The 21,070-nt window shown below is 37.3% G+C and overlaps 2 long non-coding RNA genes across 34 annotated transcripts in view; one reads left to right on the top strand and one right to left on the bottom strand.

The window, feature by feature from the left end:
* Window positions 1-21,070, bottom strand: part of LOC145512531 (uncharacterized) — a 1,082,988-nt gene that overhangs the window by 660,201 nt on the left and 401,717 nt on the right. For 29 of the 33 annotated variants that reach the window (XR_014058616.1, XR_014058634.1, XR_014058638.1 and 26 more), the window contains one exon: window positions 20,253-20,322. The exons of the other annotated variants lie outside the window; for them this stretch is intronic. This is a non-coding gene — a long non-coding RNA (uncharacterized LOC145512531). The remainder of the gene's footprint in view (window positions 1-20,252; window positions 20,323-21,070) is intronic. 33 annotated transcript variants of the gene reach the window in all.
* Window positions 13,003-19,920, top strand: LOC145512595 (uncharacterized). Its single transcript, XR_014058657.1, has 2 exons — window positions 13,003-13,042; window positions 17,786-19,920. It is a non-coding gene; the product is annotated as an uncharacterized LOC145512595 (long non-coding RNA).

Below are 21,070 nucleotides of genomic sequence, written 5' to 3'. Positions count from 1 at the left end.
CATTTTTATTTCTCTTCCAAAATTTCAATAAATTTTGCCTACCTCTAATATAATTATGTTTTAGCTACTCACATAGAATGAAATTTCCAGCATAGTTTTCATAGAAACAATAATCATGCATTTGCATGCTAACATTTCTTCATTCCACATAACATAACTAAATGACAATACCTCCTCCAGACACAGGAACAGGGACCCCTGTTCTGAGCCCATGCTTCAGAAATTCACATTTGATCCTGTTCTTGCCATGCTCCTCTCAATGGAGCCAAAGCACCATGTCCGACAACAGAGCACACCAGCTTTCCCAAACCATATTCCAAGTACAAAGCCTGGAAATTCCCTGGTCAAATAGCATGAAAAAAGTTTGGGTGTGAACAAAGTTTGGAAGCATGGTTTTAAGTTGTTCATAGACTACCTCAGCCCCCTTATGGTGTGGGACAGATTTGCGGCTAGAAAAGATGGCAGAAGGCTGCAGGGCAAGCTGGCAATAGTGGGACTTCCTTACATCACCATGCTTTGAAACACCAAAGAGATCAAGACTTCCAGATCTTTATGAAGATTTATTTACCAAGTAAGGATAGAACATACTGTCTTTAAGATTTCGCTAGTTTAAATTATACCTTTAAATATTTAGACACAAGGGACATGTATCTCCCTTTGCACTCTTGTGTGTGACCCCATCAATTTTAGGGTCAGGTTTGATTATAAGAAGACATATAAATAGTGTGGGAAACACACACAGACAACTCGTGGGAGGCCCACAACGCTGCTGGTGGGAGCAGTTGTGACCAGAGCAGATACCAGAGCATCCTTGAAGTCACAGACGTTCAGAAGTCACGGGCACCCACATGAGCTCTACAGATGGAATTTGCAGTTCAGGTTAATCTAGAAAAGTAGTGAGGGGGAAGTTGTTTAAAAGAGCTTCTACTATACTTAAACTCACTAAGCCTCAATCTCAGACCTCTGAAATTAAAATAATCAAGTCTAACATGTTTATTGTGAGAAATAAGTAAATCAATCTATACAGTGCTTAAAATGAGGGCCACATATATAATACATAGTAACAATTGCATTTTTTATTCCTTTCTGTTTTTCCACTAAATTTTTCTAGTTATAATATTAATAGTAATGCCAGATAATTATACATCCATCAGTTTGTGCTTCTGAGGATCCTCTCATTATACCATTTTAACAGATTAGGAGCTATAGGGATAGAGAAGATAACTTGCCCCATATACACAGGGCTAGTTAAATGGTAGCCAGAATCCAAGCCTGGGCATTCTGGCTTCAGAGCCCCTGTTCTTTGATGAGCCCTTCCTTGTGTCTTTTATCTCTCTCTTACTTTGATAATACCCTCTTCTATTTTTTATACCCCCTTGAAGTGGTATTGTACCTTAGATGAACCTATTAGAAAAACATGCTGGCTACATCAAATGAATTAGTTAGTTATATTGTACAAGTGCTTCATAAACTTTCAAGTTTTGCAGCATATGTGGTGGATATAGACATTTTCTGACCTCTTCCCATACCCTAGCCTTCCCCAGGTCATACAACTTGTAAAAGATGACATTTAACTTCCAAGTCATTATGACTTCAAGGATATTCTCAGCCATTATTTTTATATCCATCAGTTATTTTATGTTTACATTATAGGTGTGTGTTTCTCTTTTTATCTCTAGGTGAGCAATTCTTCATCACTGGAACTCTAACTTGTTCCTTTCAGCTAACTTCTCACATTTATTATGGCAAAGCCTGAATTGCTTATGACACCCACCTAAGTCAAGGTTATCAAGGAGCCTCTATAGCACGTTATTCCCAAATATGAGAATTACAAATAAATGGATAAAATTCACTGATTCTAGGGTGCTCTCTCATGTATATATCCCCAAAGCAGGCCTGCATTCAGACAATCAAGATATTTTCACTCCAATGAAAGACAAGTTAAAAAATATCAGTGTGATTCAACTAATTTTCACTATCAATATCTAATTCAGATATTTCAACTTTGTGGTCCCAGAGTTAAAATAAGTATAACAGCTAACTAACTAGCCTACAGCATTTGAAACCTCTCATCAACTTTTAAAAATCAGCAGATTTCACATAAAAAACCCAAATTCCAATTTCTCTTGAAAACTGTAAAATCTTTTCATTCATCCCAGATTTGCACACGGTGATCATTGGCTGGAGTGGGGCAGCCACAAGAATTCTCCACTGTCACCACCGTTCCCTAGAGTCTTCTATCTTCTGGTTCAATTATCCAATTATCTAACTGAACCCAGCAGGCTTTGAGTATGAAACTCTTAATCCTGAAGGCTTGGTAGAGAATAGACAAAATTAAAGTTGATGTTTCAAGAAACTCCTTCATCATCTTTAGATGTAGAAGCTAGCCAAGAATTTTTGATGATCAGATTACATGAATTGAAGTTAGATTCGATTATACCAACCTCACTGCCCTTTATTCTTTTTAAGTCATAAGGTTTTCTGTTAGATCATAGCAAAAAGTTATATTAATCTGACAAGATTTATTATTTACATTGATTGTTTCAATACAACTCATTTCTGTGGAGTTCCCCAGCTCATGACTCTATTCTTCTCTTTCAGTAAGTTAAGATGATGTGTGATGGTTTTTCAAGTTGCCCAGAGCTTCCAGAGTGAGCACATTCCTCCTTTACTTGATCCTAGTAATTCAAATGAGTTACTTCCATCATTACTTTAGCATTTGAAAGATTTTACACAGGTGAACAAAACTCAAGCAAATTTGTCATGAAGGTAACATGTCATGGCTAAAGTTTATTTGAACTGCAAATTATTTAAGTGACTACAAAATCTGAACAAATAGGAGCTGTGACTTTCTAATAGTAATACTTAATAGAAGAGGAAATGTAATATTTTATTCTATCATTAATCATATTCATAAATAAATTAAAATGTGTATTTTCAGAATCACTGACTTCTAGCCTCAGCTCTAAAATTATATTTAAGTCACTTAACAAAACATTATCCCAAATGGGAATTTTCTGACAGGAATTTTAGTCTGTGTAGTGGACCCCTTTTATTAATATGTGCTATAATTATAGTATTTTATTTTGAGATGTAACATACAATAACTTGCTTGAGTATAAGAATACAAAGAATAGAAATGGGTGAGACACAATTCTATAAAAAATGCATTTTAATATGTTTAGCCTCTAAACAGCCTTCCTCTTCTAATTAAGAAATAATTAAAAACCCAGCATTCTGGTTTTCACTGGATTATTTAGACAGACCGCTTATTACTATCACTAATTCTGCTTGAAGCCTGCTAAAATGCTGAGCAAAACATGCTACCATTAATATTTTTCTGTCTCCAGGATGCTAAAACAAAGAATGCATTCAGTACTCTGATTCAGTTGGTTTCATCTAAACAGCTGTCAACAAGAACCCAGTCTGACCTTCTGTGGAAAGAACAAGGTGACTGGCTGAATTTTCCATCATTTTATCAAGAAAACAAACCTGGGGGGAGGGCATGGGGAGTGGGGATTGTGTCTGTTTAACCCGTTAGGAAGTGAGTTTGGCAAGGTAAGGTAGAAAAACAGCTAACTAATTGTTACTCCATTTCAAGACACTAAATAAACTATCAAATGAGCAAATGGAAAGGCAAAAATTCAGCCTTGCCCAAAGAATCCTGACTGTCTCTCCACCCTGTCCTAGCTACAGTTGTTAATGTGCAAACCTACCCACCCAACAGGGTACCAGCTCCTTACAAAGAGTCCACCTGCCTTCAGAATATGAAAATCACATTTTCTAAAAATGCAGACCTTCACTCCAGGCTCATATTCAACTATGAAGTGGAACCAAATGAAGAAAATAGGGCTGTGCAAAGGCAGATTGGGCTTATTTTCATACCTACACGTGCCTCCAGAATTTTTCTCATAACGCACAAGACCATTAAGCCCTGGGAGTCTTTTTACTGCATCTTTAGATGTTGATCACACAGGATTTGGTTTTGTACTAGGTAAAATAACTTGCCTGGATGAATAAAATAGATCTGATGATATAAGCTAGAATATTGGTTTGGAAGAACAAGTCTTAGACAACCTGGAACTCAAAAACCCTTGTGTTCACTGTTACTTGATTGATTTGGGGAGATAAAAATGTGTGTGTACACACATACACACACACACACACATGCACACAAAGTATAAGAATTGCCCTAAATCTCACAATCAGCAAAGGTCCAATCTCCCGCATGCTCTCTATAAGAGAATATGAAATGGTAAAGAAGAAATTTAATCAATGTAAATATGATGCTGAAAATTAAACTTAGCTGGGAAAGAGAAAGCTGTTAGTTATGGTAGAAGCTAAATTTCTATAACAAGGAGCACAGTGCAGAATACAATGGCTTAACCAACACAGAGGACTTCTTTCTTGCTCACATAGTAGTTCAGAGATTGGCAAGCAGTCCAAAGTAGTGAGAGTCATCCTCAATATGTGGCTTCTGTCCTTGGGTTCAAAATGACAATTTCAGAAACTGTTTCCCAAACCAGCAAAATAGAAAAGAAATCAGCAGTTAAACAGCTTCCTTATTAACAATATGACATAGAAGTTTGCCATTGCTTCTGTCCATCCCACTGGTTAAAGCTTAGTACATGGCCATTGTATCAGTAGCTGCAATAGACACTTGGAAAAACTGGTAGTCATTAAATGTTAATTATATTCAAAAAATAACTTTGTGGGGAGACCCTGCATCCATTAGGCTAGAAGAGGCTTTAGTTTCTAGCTCTGCCAAGATAGGGCGGTGGGAATTCTCTTATTCAAAGTTAGAAGGGAAAATAGATATTGGAAGACAATTAACATTATCTGCTATACCAATAAATCCTCAGATTCCTTCAGTTTCTTCTTCAAATTGCTAAAGGCACAGATACATTAGCATACATTCAGAGATATAAACTTTTGCTCTTTAAGCCACTGACATCTGGGGCTTGCACGTTACCAAGAGAAACCTCACCTTGCCTGACTGATGCAAGCCCTCTCTCACAGTTATTTTTGGGTTTAATGAATACGTAACAACTACCTGGTATATGTCAGGCACTCTGCTCATTTCATCTACACTAACCCCCTTGTACAAATGAGAAACTGAAGCAAAGCTCCACAGAAAGTGGATGCTGGATTTAAACTCTGAGCTCTGAGATTTTCTTGGTGGTCCAGTGGCTAAGACTAGGTGCTCCCAATGCAAGGAGTCTGGGTCAATCCCTGGCCAGGGAATTATATCCTACGTGCTGCAACTAAAGATCTTAAATGCTGCAACTAAGACCAAGTGCAATCAAATAAATAAATACATATGTTTAAATGTTTTAAAAAAAATATCTGAATGCTGACTCTGTGTCTGACATTCACCCCATCATCCCCACAATGCCACTTATTCAACCATGAAATCCTTTTTAATCAGTCCCAGATCCCCTCCTCCCATTTAGTCTCCAGAAACATCTACAGTTTCCCAATACTCTTGTGCATTAGAGATATTTCCTTTTCCAAATTGGCACACCCTCACAAACTCCAACCTTTTAAAATCACTCTCCTCAGAGAGCATAGGAAGAGTTCAAAAGTAGGAGTTAAAAGAACAATTTTCCTTTTAGTAATGTCTTTCGTCCCAGACAAGAGCAACAAAGGCAGCAGTCTGAATAATCGGCTCTCCTGGACTCCTTATTAGCTGTCTATGGCGATCTGCGGCCCAGGTTGGCTGCACACTGCCACCGTCACTATAGAAGCACTCATTTCCCCATTATGTGGCTGAGCAGGTGCCGGATGCAGAGCTGGACGGTGACCCAATTTACCGCACAGCAACAACAGAACCGCACCCCAGCTGGAGAGAAGACATTTCAGCTTTGCTCTTTTCAAAAATATTTGTATAGATAAATGGAGGGGTTTTTGTGAGCACAAAGAGAATAGATTGTCCTCTCGACGCACATATGTAACTTCAATTCTGCCAGCAGTCATCATCATAATAAGTGAGGTTTATAGAAGGTTCTTTATCCAGAAGGATCCCAAAGAGCTTCACAAAAACTTCACAAATTGCAGGCAAAAAGCCATGTTTCAGATCCACATGGAGAATCTCCTGGTTAATATTCTGCTTTCCCTGCACAAGGCCTCCAGGTGTCAATGAGAGATTACCTACATGTCAGGAGAATGAAATATTGGAGTCAAAACCTGCCATGGGGCCAGGAAGAGGGGAATTTTCCCTCGATACATATAAAAACTGGGTCTCTGCCCACCTGGGGGATTGGAAATGACAGCTGCTTAACAGTCACCTGCAAGCATGACACACATGGTTCAATGTCAAGAGTGAAACCCAACATTGCTGCACCTGCTGGAAAATTTCATGGGGAGGTCAGGCAGAAAGAATGGGGATTTGGCCTCTTTCCTCTTGCCAGACATGCCACCAGCTCACTCATTCCATTTTTAATAATGTGTACAAATTGAGTTGGAATAAAAACCAACAACTCAACTGTGAAATAATCCCTATAACAAAAACAACTCTGGTAATGACTGAATTGGGGGAGGTTCTAGTTGTTGGTTTATGATTTGGGTTTGATTTCCTATTAGCCTAATAACTATGACTTGAGTTAGAAAGAATTTAAATCTTGAAGTTCTGTCTAAAGAATTAAGTCACATCCTTCTGAGGCACTCTGGGGAAATTCAGACTGAACTGGGTCATGTCTTAATTCAACTCTTTGAGGAAGGTACTACAGTATCCCTATTTTCCAGATGCAGAAACTGAGGCTTTTACTCACACAGCAGGGTCAGGATTCAAGCTGGGTTCCTTTAAGTTCAGCCCAAGGTTTTACTGACTTCCAGTATTATGTGGAAAAGTATATATCTTAATACATACTAAATACATATCTTTTATAACAATATATACAATTGAAAGATTTAACGTGTTTTTAAAACCAGCCAATCCCTTGAGGCCCGCCCAACTATACTTAATTGTGCTGTGCTAAGTCACTTCAGTCATATCTGACTCTTTGTGACCTTATGGACTGTATAGCCCACCAAACTCCTCTGTCCCTGGGATTCTCCAGGCAAGAATACTGGAGTGGGTTGCCACTCTCTTCTCCAGGGGGTCTTCCTGACCCAGGGATCGAATCTGTATCTCTTACGTCTCTTGTACTGGCAGGCAGGTTCTTTACCACTAGCACCACCTGGGAAGCCCCTATACTTTATTAGGTACATGTTAGTAGTCACTCCATGTTTTATTACATGTTGTGTGAATTTGTGTGGTCAACCAACAAATTAGCATTTCTAAAGACTGACATGGTCTAATTACTACTAAATTGGGCTTCTCAGGTGGCACTAGTGGTAAAGAACCCACCTGCCAATGCAGGAGATGCCTGAGATAATGGTTCGATCCCAGGGTAAGGAAGATCCCCTGGAGGAGAGCAGGGCAATCTCCACTCCAGTATTCTTGCCTGGAGAATCCCATGGACAGAGGAGACTGGTAGGCTACAGTCCATAGGGTCACAAAGAGTTGGACATGACTGAAGCGACTTAGCACACACACACATGACCAAATCATATCAGTAACTTAGAGTCTTCTCAGGAAAACTAATTTCATATTTTAAGTTTTATATTAGATAGTATAAAAGCTAAAGAAAGTAAAGAAACTATATTATAGAGGCTATATGAAAAGAACTAAATTGTATAGATAGTAATGAATATATTAATATCTTCAGCTATTTGGAGAATCAGCCTGGGATGGAAAAGTTGGAATGTAAAACTTAATCTGGACCTTGAAGAATGAATACAAGAGGCAGAGTGACAGTTATCTAGAGCTATTATTACCAGGCTGTCTTGGCTCCTGGGCCAGTGCATCTATGTATCTGTCTGGCTCCCATCTGCCTCCTCCTTCTACCCTCTCATCAGCAACTGCATGCACCAAAGCCAAAAACCCTGATGTAAGTAGAGGACAATCCTGGGCAGTATGAAGGTGGCCTAAATTCCTTTTCCTATCAAGTCTAATTAAATTTAACTTTTCAGATCTAAAAGAGAAACATTCAAACATTTAAAGTGCTCTGTTGAAACCCTGAACTGACTTCTATTTCAATATGGCCACCTGACAATACTTACTGAAATGTTTTCCCATCTTCTTATAAATCACCACTGAGATGACTATAGAGATAAAAATAATAAGTGATAATGTGCTTCTGCTTTGAAAATCATCTCAGAAATCTGAACTAAATGAAGGCTTCCTAAGCAAAGCATCAATGGCAAATATATATATAATGTGTATATGTATATATATATATATATATATATAATGTGTATATGTATATATATATATATAATGTATATATATATATGTATATGAGGCATCTAAATACATATACATGAGGGTTATATATATGTGTATATATATATATATATTAGTAAACATGACTTCTGCGCATGAAAATAAAAAATCTCTAGATGTAAAACAAAAAACAACTAAATTATGAGCAAGACTGAAGACAAAGAACTAATAATGTTATTTATAGCATTGGTGACAGAATAATGGAAATATATGGGGCTTTTACAAATCAATAAGAAATTAGCAATACCCCACTGTAACAAATGAACAAGGAAATAACTGTATTTTAAAATGTTAAGCCTCACTAATGATCAGAGAAATGATTATTAAACAATGACATGATATTTTCACCTGTCATACTGGTATTGAAAATATGCTCAAGAGTATGATATTGTAATTGGAAGCATAAACTTCTAGAATCTTTGGGCATGGATGTGTGGAAATAATGAATAAACATTTCTTTATGCCATGTAACCTAAAACTTTTATTTGTATGAGTTTATCACAAAGAAATAACCAAGAACATTTGCAAAGATATACTCCAAGAAGGTCCAACAAAGTTCTTTTCATAACAAGGTAAAACAAGTGTCCAGAAATAGGGAACTTAATAAGTAAGTAATAGTAAATCTGTTTAAAACAATACTTACAGTCTTTTAACCCAGTGTTATATAGTAGTATATTTTCAGAATTAAAAAAATACTTAGGATGTTCATTTTGTACATATAGCATGATTCCATCTTGTTCTTGAAATATGATTCACACAAAATAAAAGAGACCAAGAAAAATATTAATATCTCTGGATGATGAGATTACAGATTATTTTCTACAATAAGCATATGTTTTACTCTTGTTATTAGGAGAAAAAATAATGCCATTAAGTAAAAACCATCTAAAACGCTTTCAAAAAATTACAGAGGAAGGAACACTTCCAAACTCATTCTATGAGGCCACCATCACTCTGATACCAAAACAAGACAAAGACAACACAAAGAAAATTACAGGCCAATATCACTGATGAACATAGATGTAAAAATCCTCAACAAAATTTTAGCAAACAGAATTCAGCAACACATCAAAAAGCTCATACACCAGAGTCAAGTTGGGTTTATTCCAAGAATGCAAGAATTCTTCAATATACAGAAATCAATCAATGCGACACACCATAGTAACAAACTGAAAGATAAAAACCATATGGTAATCTCAATAGAAGCAGAAAAAGCCTTTGACAAAATTTAGCACCCATTTATGATAAAAATGCTTCAAAAATTGGGCATAGAAGGAGGGCATACTACCTCAACATAGTAAAGGCCATATATGATAAGCCTACAGCAAACATTATTCTCAATGGTGAAAAACTGAAAGCATTCCCCCCTAAGATCAGGAACAAGACAAGGGTGTCCACTTTCACCACTGTTACTCAACATAGTTTTGGAAGTCCTAGCTACAGCAATCATAGAATAAAAAGAAATAAAAGGAATCCAGATCAGAAAAGAAGAAGTAAAGCTCTCACTGTTTGCAGATGACATGATACTGTACATAGAAAACCTTAAAGATAGTATCAGAAAATTACTAGAGCTAATCAGTGAATTTAGCAAAGTTGCAGGATACAAAACCAACACACAGAAATCACTTGCATTTCTACATACTAACAATGAAAAATCAGAAAGAGAAATTAAGGAATCAATCCTGTTTACCATTGCAACAAAAACAATTAAATATTTAGGAATAAACTTACCTAAGGAGACAAAAGCACTGTACACAGAAAATTACAAGACATTAATGAAAGAAATCAAAGATGATATAAACAGATGGAGAGATATTCCATGTTCTTGGGTAGGAAAAATCAATATTGTGAAAATGACTATACTACCAAGTGCAATCTACAGATTCAATGAGATTCTTGTCAAATTACCAATGGCATTTTTCACAGAACTAGAACAAAAAATTTCACAGTTCATATGGAAACACAAAAGATCCCAAATAGCCAAAGCAGTCTTGAGAAAGAAGAATGGAGCTGAAGGAATCAACTTTCTTGACTTCAGATTATACTACAAAGCTACAGTCATCAAGACAGTACGGTACTAGCACAAAAACAGAAATATAGACCAATGGAACAAGATAGAAAGCCCAGAAATAAACCCATACACCTATAGGTACCTCATTTTTGACAAAGGAGGCAAGAATATACAATGGGACAAAGACAGCCTCTTCAATAAATGGTGCTGGGAAAACTGGACGGCTATATGGAAAAGAATGAAACACTTCTTAACACCATACACAAAGATAAACTCAAATGGATTAAAGACCTAAATGTAAGACCAGAAACTATAAAACTTTTAGAGGAAAACATAGGTAGAACACTCGATGACATAAATCAAAGCAAGATCCTCTATGACCCACCTCCTAGAGTGAGGGAAATAAAAACAAAAGTAAACGAGTGGGACCTCATTAAACTTAAAAGTTTTTGCACAGCAAAGGTAACTATAAGCAAGGTGAAAAGACAGTCCTCAGAATGGGAGAAAATAATAGCAAATGAAACAACTGACAAAGGGTTAATTTCCAAAATAAACAAGTAGCTCATACAACTTAATGCCAGAAAAACAACCCAATCAAAAAGTGGGAAAAAGACCTAAACAGACATTTCTCCAAAGACATACAGATGGATAACAAACACATGAAAAGATGCTCAACATTGCTAATTATTAGAGAAATGCAAATCAAAACTACAATGAGATATCACCTCACACCAATTAGAATTGGCCCTCATCAAAAAGTCTACAAACAATAAATGCTGGAGATGGTGTGGACAAAAGTGAATGCTCTTGCACCGTTGGCAGGAATGTAAACTGATACAGCGAATATGGAAGATGGTATAGGGATTCCTTAAAATACTAGGAATAAAACCACCATATGACCCAGCAATCCCACTCCTAGGCATGTACCCTGAGGAAACTGAAAAAGACACATGTATCCCATTGTTCATTGCAGCACTATTTACAATAGCTAGAACATGGAATCAACCTAGATGTCCATCAACAGATGAATGGATAAAGAATTTGTGGTACATATACACAATGGAATATTACTCAGCCATAAAAAGGAATGCATTTGAGTCAGTTCAAAGGAGGTGGATGAACATAGAGCCTATTATACGGAGTGAAGTAAGTCAGAAAGAGGAAGATAAATATCGTATTCTAATGCATATACACAGAATCTAGAAAAATGGTTCTGAAGAATTTATTTACAGGGCAGCAATGGAGAAACAGACATAGAGAATATATTTATGGACATAGGGAGAGGGGAGGAGAGGGTGAGATGTATGGCAAGAGTAACATGGAAATTTGTATTACCATATGTAAAATAGATAGCCAACGGGAATTTGCTGTATGGCTCAGGAAACTCAAACAGGGGCTGTGATTCAACCTAGAGGGGTGGGACGGGAAGGGAGATGGAAGGGAGGTTCAAAAGAGAGGGGATATATGTATACCTATGACTAATTCATGTTGAGGGTTGACAGAAAACAATAAAATTCTGTAAAGCAATTACCCTTCAATCAAAAATAAATTAATTAACAAAAAGAAAAAGAAAAAAAACAGCACTGACCTATGTAATTCTGTTAGAAATAAATGGTCAGCTATAACCTTGCTCCAAAGAAGCACTGAAATTTTTTGAAGTGCTTACTCTCACAAAGCCACAGGTGGCCTGACTCTCCAAAGGAAACAGTTATTGATAGAAAATCCAAGTCATTATAGGAAATCAGTTTCCAAGAGCAATATTATCTCTAAAGCCAAATCTTTTGGTATGAACTAAGCCCAAACTAGAGGGGTTATTCATTCAGCGTTATCTATGAGTGTTATTCCTTCAGACTCAGCCTCATCCACTACTCTGAGGCAATGTATGCCCAGCACCAGATGAATGTTTAGACATTAAGTGGGACGACAGTATTAAAAGGGTGGTCAGATGATGCAGTGATAAAATGTCCCCTCTAAGAAGAGGAGGGGCATAGACTGAACATTTCAGGAGTAACTTTTTACTCAGTTGCTTCATTTCCTCAAAAGAAACCTCTCCTTTTAAAACTTTTCCACACAGAAGTAACTTTTGTAATTTTTTCCTATTAGAAAGGCCCTGCAGACTTCCGACCCACTCCAGTGTTCTTGCCTGGAGAATCCCAGGGACGGTGGAGCCTGGTGGGCTGCCGTCTATGGGGTTGCAGAGTCCGACACGACTGAAGCGACTTAGAAGCAGCAGCAGCAGCAGACTTCAAATATTAAACATTAACCTCATCTGTAATGAAATCTCTAGACTGGATCTCTAAGAAATGTCTTACATTTATTTCCCAGTCTAAAGAATAAAATGTTCATTTTTCATGGCCGGATTGCCAACTTCCACTTTAAGAAATGCTTGTTTTTCATTGCAATTTTGGTAGACTTCAAAAGAAATAAGCTCAATGGTTGAGTTTAATATTCTATTTACTACACACCCATGCATACAACAATCACTATTAAAAACTCATTACCTGAAAAAATGAACTAGAAATGAGTGGAGCACCCTCCACAGCCAGAACTGCTGATAAGAGACACCTACTGGTGGTTTTTAAAAATTACAACAGCTGGGTCCGAAAAAAATCTTGTCTGTGGATAACTAGTTTGGTGGTGGTGGTGGTTGTGGTGGTGGTGATTGAGTCACTAAGTCATGTCTGACTCTTGTGACCCCATAAACTGTAGCCCGTCAGGCTCCTCTGTCCATGAGATTTCCCAAGCAAGAATACTGGAGTGGGTTGCCACTAACTTCTCCAACTGGTTTGCTCTAGGTCGAAAGGCAGAAGCAAATTTTCATGGAGATGGAGTTTGGACTGATTCTTAGGTTAAGTTGGTTAAGGTAAAATCTTGCACATTTCTACAAAAATGGAAGTTCACTGTAACAATTACAACTACCATCCAAATAGGAGGAAAAAGAAAGTAGACATTTAAAAATACATTTTATTACTTAGGACTAGCAAAAATTTGTTCAACAGTGATGTCACTCTTTCTGAAGATCAGCATTTGGGTTAGATTCACTATAATGTAAATTCAGAACTTAGAACCAGCTCTACAAATTTCCTCACTAGAGCTATTACAGACTTTCATTTTGCACTTGTGATTTATGAAATATATCCATCCTCTTTGCACCTGATTTCAAATTAGGTCGTACCTCTTCACAGTTCTAATGTCACTGGCAACTGGTCATATATGGCACTTTTTTCCAATGCTGATCTCATTTTCCATCCATTCCCAAGTGTTCTCCACTTCAGCCTCCTATTAAAATTCTTGTTTTATTGAGTTTATTGGAATATCTGAAACCCCATTCCCCATGCACGTTTTCTCTAAAGAAAACTGAGTAACCCAGTGAAACATGATGTTCAGACAGAAACGTTCTTCAATACCAGAGTATTTTTCCCATATTCTTTTCCCTTATGGCATATTATAGAATATTGGATGAAGTTCTCTGATACAGAGAACTTGTTATTTATCTGCTTTATATATAGCAGTTTGTATCTGTTAATCCCAATTTATCCCCTCAATCTTCTCTTTGCTAACCATAAATTTGTTTTCTGTATCTGTGAGACTGTTTATGTTTTACGAATAAGTTCATTTGTATCATATTTTAGATTCCACATATAAGTGATATCATACAGTATTTGTCTTTCTCTCTCTGGTGTATTCCACTGGTATGCTAACCTCTAGTTCCAACTATGTTGCTGCAAATGGCATTATTTCATTCTTTTTATGACTGAGTAATATTCCAGTGTGTATGTGTGTGTCCTGCATTGCAGGCAGATTCTTTACCATCTGAGTTACCAGGGAAGCCTTATATGTGTATATATACACATATACTGCATCTTCCTTATTGATTCATCAGTTTATAGACATTTAATTTGCTTCCATGTCTTAGCTGTTGTAAATAGTGCTACCACGAACACAGGGGCGCATCTATCTTTTCAAAGTACGATTTTCTCCAGATATATGCCCCAAAGTGGATGATATGACAACTATATTTTCAGCTTTTTAAGAAGTCTCCATGCTGTTTTCCATAGTGGCTGCATCAATTTACATTCCTACCAATAGTGTACAAGAGTTCTCTTTTCTCCACACCCACTCCAGCATTTTTAATGGTGGCCATTCTGACTGGTGTGAGGTGATATCTCATTGCAGTTTTGATTTGCATTTCTCTAACAATTAGTGATGCTGAACATCTTTTCATGGGCCTACTGGCCACCCGTATGCCTTCTTTGGAGAGATGTGTATTTAGGTCTTCTGCCCATTTTTTATTAGGTTGTTTATTTGCATCTTTTGTTATTGAGCTGTAGGAGCTGTTTGTGTACTTTGGAAACTTAGCCCTTATCAATCGTATCATCTACAAACATTTTCTCTCAGTCCGTAAGTTGTCTTTTCATTGTGTTTATGGTTTCTTTTGCTACACAAAAGTTTTTAAGTTTGATTAGTTGATTATTTTTGCTTTTATTTCTGTTACCTTGGGAGACTGACCTGAGAAAACATTGCTGCAATTTATGTCAGAGAAGGCTTTCCCTGTGTTCTCTTCTACAACTTTATTATGTCATGTCTTATGTTTAAGTCTTAAAGCCATTTTGAGTTTATTTCTGTGTATGGTGAGAGGGTGTGTTCTAACTTCATTGATTTACATGTGGCTGTCCAGTTTTCCCAACACCACTTGCTCAAGAGGCTGTCTTTTCTCCATTGTATATTTTTGCCTCCTTTGATGAAGATTAATTGTCCACAGGTGGGTGGGTTTCTTTCTGGGCTCTCTGTTCTTTGAACACAAGAGTCTTGACTTCAGTTTTTAAGTGAACTCATCTGAACTCAGCTCACAACAGGGATTGAATAGCATCATCCAGGACTAAAACAGCACAGATATAAACAGAAGTCTGTGCTTCTGTGTGTGTGTGTAATACAAATAATATGTTTAGGTTTGATGTTAACATCAATCCCTTTTCACAAGGAAATTAGAAAACCACCTTAGGCAGTTCTAATGAGATCCAGATCTTCTAGAAACATCATCCAGGTTCAGTTCCATCTATTGATTCCTTTCTGTGCCAGTATTCTGCACTGGAATAATGGCTTCCTTGCATTAGGGGTTATACTCCTTGCTGGAGAAATTATCAGTATTGGTCTTTAAGTATCAAAAGTTTAGGATATCAGTGTAGATGCTTTATGTGCTTTGGTGCTACAGTTGAGCCACTAATGTTTGTAAGCTGATAATATACAGTTGTGCATAATATGAAAATTCAATGGATTGCCTTTTTTTCAATACACACTCTATAAAATACTTGCTCTGGATAGCTTTTTCCACCACTGGGTACTACACATGTACTGAAGTCAGACCAGAGATACCTTCTACTATAACCCCATCAATACCTCTAAGTCTCCCTCACTGCACAGATACCATATTCTTGCTATGTGTTCTCTTATCATTTGAGATGAAATTCAGAGAAAATCATATTCTGAGGAAGGAGATAGTTAGTCATGTGGTAATTTGTGGTAATTATGATGTGACTCAGTAATCGTTTCCTTGAGATAGAGAGATTTGCCAAGTGGTGATCACAATCTAAAAGAAAGAAAGCTGGCTAATTGGAAGTTGGGTCTTTGCATTTGCATTCTACTCTGCCTCCCAAAACCCACAAAGACAACCCTAGAAGAAGCTTCATGTTTTGTGATAGACAGTCAAGCATGCACACAGCTCAGGGCCCTGAGGCATCTATAAATTCTGAAAAGCCCTGACAGGAAAACAGCACACCTGCCATCAGCTGCATCAGACTCTCCTAAGGCAAGATGAAGCCATGGCCTGAAGACATTATCTCCTTCTTACCCCAGGGTTGTCATGGCTGTGGCTTTCAGCAATGCACTCTGATACAAGGCATGGCAACACAGTAGATGAAAACACAAAAACAAAAAAACAGTGGGGCAATATTAAATATTTTCTGTATCATTTCTCTCCCTGGCTGTAAGGAACTCATTCATTAGCTTCTACCAAAATGCAGGAAGAAGATAGGTAATGCAGTAGCTATATTGCATTTGTGTGACCAATTACATGGACAGGACATGCTTTCTGTGCAGAAAAGTCTGTGTACATGCTTTCTACAACACACATATTTGCATTAACCTAAAACATAGCCTGTATGAAACATTTACCAAGATCTGAGTTGAAAGGTGAATTTAACCTCATGGGCCAAGTAAAGGGATACCATGTTCTTTGTTTACCAGTTTCGCATTCTTTCCTCTAATCCCCATAAAATAATGTTTTCTCCTAAATTTTTCACACACTACCTTCAAGTTTCTCACAGCTACCAACTAATAAACTATATAATCAGTAATGATGGTAAAATTAAGACCATCAGTCTGGTGAATCCTATATAACACACAGACCCAAAGGACACTTCAGGACAAGAGAACTTTTAACTTCAGGCCATCTCAAGGACCACCAATAAGATAAAACTCTTTCACTGGTTGAACCCCCTGCTTGAGTGATATTATTCCCTACAAATACAATTAAAAGCTTCAGTTCCTTTTTCCAGTTACTTATCTCACATTTCATTATTCTCTATACTGCACTATCAGTCTCAAGAAAACATAAAAAATTGGCAATCTGATCTGCTCCATTAATAAGTGGAAATTATGAATTCATTGAAAATATAGCTCTAACAATATCAAGAATACTATACCATTTGTCCATTTAAGATATTTTATTAGGAGTATATATCAAGAATACTATATATTATGGAAGGATTTCTTAAAGAGAACACAAAACTCCCAACTCGTAAAAAAACTATGAAATCATATGTATGTGAAATATGCCTTATATGCTTATATGTATATACTTACACATATGTATTTAAATCACATCACAGAAATCTAAACTAAGAAAAGGACATGGCAAATATCTAGAGATAATTTCATAACCTATAACAGGAAAACATTGATGCTCAGAATACATCAGTATACTTACTGTTTCTTTGATTAGTTACCCTTTCTTTGTGTACTGTATTACTAAGAATTTAAAGCAAGACAAAGTCACATCTGCCTTCTAATACAAGTCTTAGGATCTTACACAAAATCCTATGTGAGTAAGCCAACCCAGATGATAACTACTTTGAAGGGAATAAAATTATCATTTAGTAACTACAGAGTATGGTTTTCTACTTAATCACTAGTATTTGTATGGCTAGTAATAAAAGTCTTGAAAATATTTTCATGCTCAGAGCACATAAAGAGTTCCTTTAACAAATCAGAAGATAACCAAAATCTACTGAAATAATAAGGGGCTTCCCCAGTGACTCAGTGGTAAAGAATCTGCCTGCAATGCAGGACACACAAGAGATGCAAGGTTCAGTCCCTGGGTAGGGAAGATCCCCTGGAAGAGGGCATGGCAACACACTCCAGTACTCTTGTCAGGACAATCCCATGGACAGAGGAGCCTGGCAGGCTATTGTCCATGGGGTCACAAAGCGTTGGACACAACTGAAGTGACTGAGTACACAATGGAATGACAAACAAAGAAAATAATCAATACAGAGAAAAAGATGCCAAAATAGCCAAGAAATGCTTTCAAAAGACATTCAACCTCACAAACTAAAAGGAAAATAGAAGTTAAAGTAATTTATATTAATGCCACAATTTTAGCAATAAATCAAATCTCTGCAACTATCAAGTGCTGGTAAGAATGCAGAGATGTGGGAGTCCTTGCACAATGCTAGTGGAATTAATAAAAAGAAGATGAGAGGGAACTTGATGAACAATTTGACACATTAGTAAAATTTAAAGTATGCATGTTGTTAAAAAAAATGAGTATGCATATCCTATGACCCACTCAATACAGTTTAGAAAAAGTGAGAACTTGCTCAAAAAAAGATAAAAACACTGTTAGTGAGGTACTATTTATAATTGCAATAAAACTAAAAACAACCCAAAAGTTCACAGTTATGGGAATTTATACATAAAATATTATTATATGCTAGACTAATATGCATCAATTAAAATGAATAATTTTATATGTTTATATCTCAAAAGCATGTTGAGTCAAAAAGGAAATAACTTATACTTAATATAAGGTCATTTATATAAATATATGAAAACACAAAAACAGAGTCTTAGTCATATAACTGTTCCTGATATTTATTGCTACAGAAAAAAACCAACCCAAAACTTAGATGGCTTGAAACAATATCATTTACTTTGCTATACTATGGACATAACTGCATTCCCCTAAAAGCCATATGCTGAAGCTCTAATTCTCAACGTGACTATATTTGGAATTAAGAAGTAATTAAGACTAAATAAGGCCATAAGGTAGGATCCTAATCTGACAGGAGGATTCCAGAGAGCTTACTGGCTCTCTCTACCATGTGAGCACTCAGCAAGGAGGCCATCTACAAGCCAGGAAGAGAGCTCTCACCAGAACTGTGCTGGCTCCCTGATCTTGGGCTTCCAGCCTCCAAAGCTGTGAGAAAATTAATTTCCATTGGTTAAGCCACCCAGTCTGTTGTATTTTGTTATGGCAGCCCAAGCTGACTGACACAGCTCACCAAGTGCAGGCTGGGCAGGCCTTGATGGGGACATCTCATTTCCACTCCACTCAGCATCAGCTGGGAGACTCAAAGCCTGGAGGCTCCAATCATCTGAAGACTCAGTCACTCACCTGTCTGTCACCTGGTGGTGGAAGAGCTGGGGCTCCTTGGGGACATCTCTCTACCTCTAAATGGTCTATAGATATGGACTCTCCAGCTCAGCTTGGTACTTTCAGCTTTTTTTTTTTTTGGTGGGGAGTGGGGGGCACTTGAACAACACAATTTAATATCTTAGAGTTCTGAATTCCGTAAGTCTGACACAGGTCATAAGTCACAACATGTTTCACTTAGAGTAATGGCAAGGATGATTCCTCCTGGAGGCTCTGGGGAAGGATCCATTTTCTTGCCTTTTCTAGCTTCTGAAGGCCAGCTACACTTCCTGGCTCATGACACCCCCTTGTGTTACTCCAATCTCTTATATTCATCATCACATTTCCTCCTTCTTCCTCTGACTTCTGCTGCCTCTCACTTATGGGGACCACTGTGATTACACTGGGCCCATCCAGATTATCAAGGACAATCACATCTGCCAAATCTCTTAAACCATGTACCATAAAATTCACAAGATCTGGTGAAAAAGACATGGGTATATTTGGGGAGTCATTATTCTTTAAAGTCATTAGTCTTTAGCTGAAATTCTTACCCATCAACTCAGAGCTCTCTGTCCCAACAGGGAGAAAGTCAAGTAGAAACTTCATAATCTCTGATGACCTTGCTTGACTTTGAAGTCATGCAGTGTTCCTTCCACTCTATTCTAATTGTCAGCAGTGAATACAGCCAGCCTTTATTCAAATGTAAGGAGTAGGAAACATTTTGCTGTTGTGTTGCTGTTGTTTAGTCACTCAGTCATGTCCGACTCTTTGTGACCCCATAAACTGCAGCCAACCAGGCTCCTCTATGCATGGGATTCTCCAGACAAGAATACTGGAGTGGGTTGCCATTTCCTACTCCAGGGGATCTTCCTGACCCAAGGATCAAACCTGCATTGCCTGCAAGTCTCCTGTATTGCAGGTGGATCTTTACCATTGAGCCACTGAGAATAACCCAGTTAAAAAAAAAAAGAATGAAACATTACATCTTTTTTTTTTTGAGTATAGTTGCTTTACAATGTTGTGTTAGTTTCCGCTGTACAATGAAGTGAATCAGCTATATGTAAACATATATCCCCTCCCTCTTGGACCTCTTTCCCATTGTATCCTGATAGGAGAAATATAAAAAAATTTGCATATATTTTAAAATCATCAGTATATGTGTGTGTCAGAGAGGGGGTGGCTATATGTGTGTGTGTTGTGCATATGCATAAACAAGGTACCTTTAAAGATGAACTCGGCACACACCAAATTCTTGATAGTGATTGCCCCAGTGGAGGACATGAACAGAACCTGCAAAATAACCCAAATTTTTTCACTTTAATCTTTAATATCTTAATATTTTAGTTGAAAGTTAAGAAGTTTAGTGACACATATTAAAAGTATCAGTCTGAGGAGGTCTGGAATAATGCATCTGGTGGGTTAATTGCATTGACAGACCCAATTAAAGGTCTCCCTATATTCACACCTTTTAAACTACCATTTAATATCCCTCCCATCAAGAGGCAGAGTGTTTCTATAGTCCTCGAACTGGGCTGGCCTTGTAACTTGGTTTGTTTAATATGAAACAATGGGTTTAATGTTGTGCTAGTTTTGAGACATGGTTTTAGGAGACCTTGCACACTTCTGCCTTCTTTCAGATGCCTGCATTTAATCACAGGAACAATCCTGAACTAGCTTATTAGGGGATGACAGGGCATGGAGAGCCTAGGTGAGTCAGCCCAGCTGTGGCCATTATAGACCAGCCAATCCTTGCCCCTTATCAAGCTGATAAACCAGCTGACCACTGTGAAAAAAAGACCACAGACCCAAAATAAAGTTTCTTATGCTAAGTTCCACGCCATCAAACCAAGACTTAATTACAGTTTCAGTTCTCTCAGAAATGGAATGGGAAATCAGTCAATCAGGTAATGCCTGATGAGCATTATGTTAGTTATGCTAACTTAGTTATGTAAGTGACCTGATTGAGCTCTGCCATCTCCTAAAAGCCACTAAACTTATAATAACCAACTTGCTTTTCTGTCTTGTAGAACTTCCTTGT

This window comes from Giraffa tippelskirchi, chromosome 1, assembly GCF_054371585.1.
Source record: "Giraffa tippelskirchi isolate mGirTip1 chromosome 1, T2T-mGirTip1v1.2.pri, whole genome shotgun sequence".
Lineage (NCBI taxonomy): Eukaryota > Metazoa > Chordata > Mammalia > Artiodactyla > Giraffidae > Giraffa > Giraffa tippelskirchi.
This window is presented reverse-complemented; position numbering and strand designations above follow the sequence as displayed.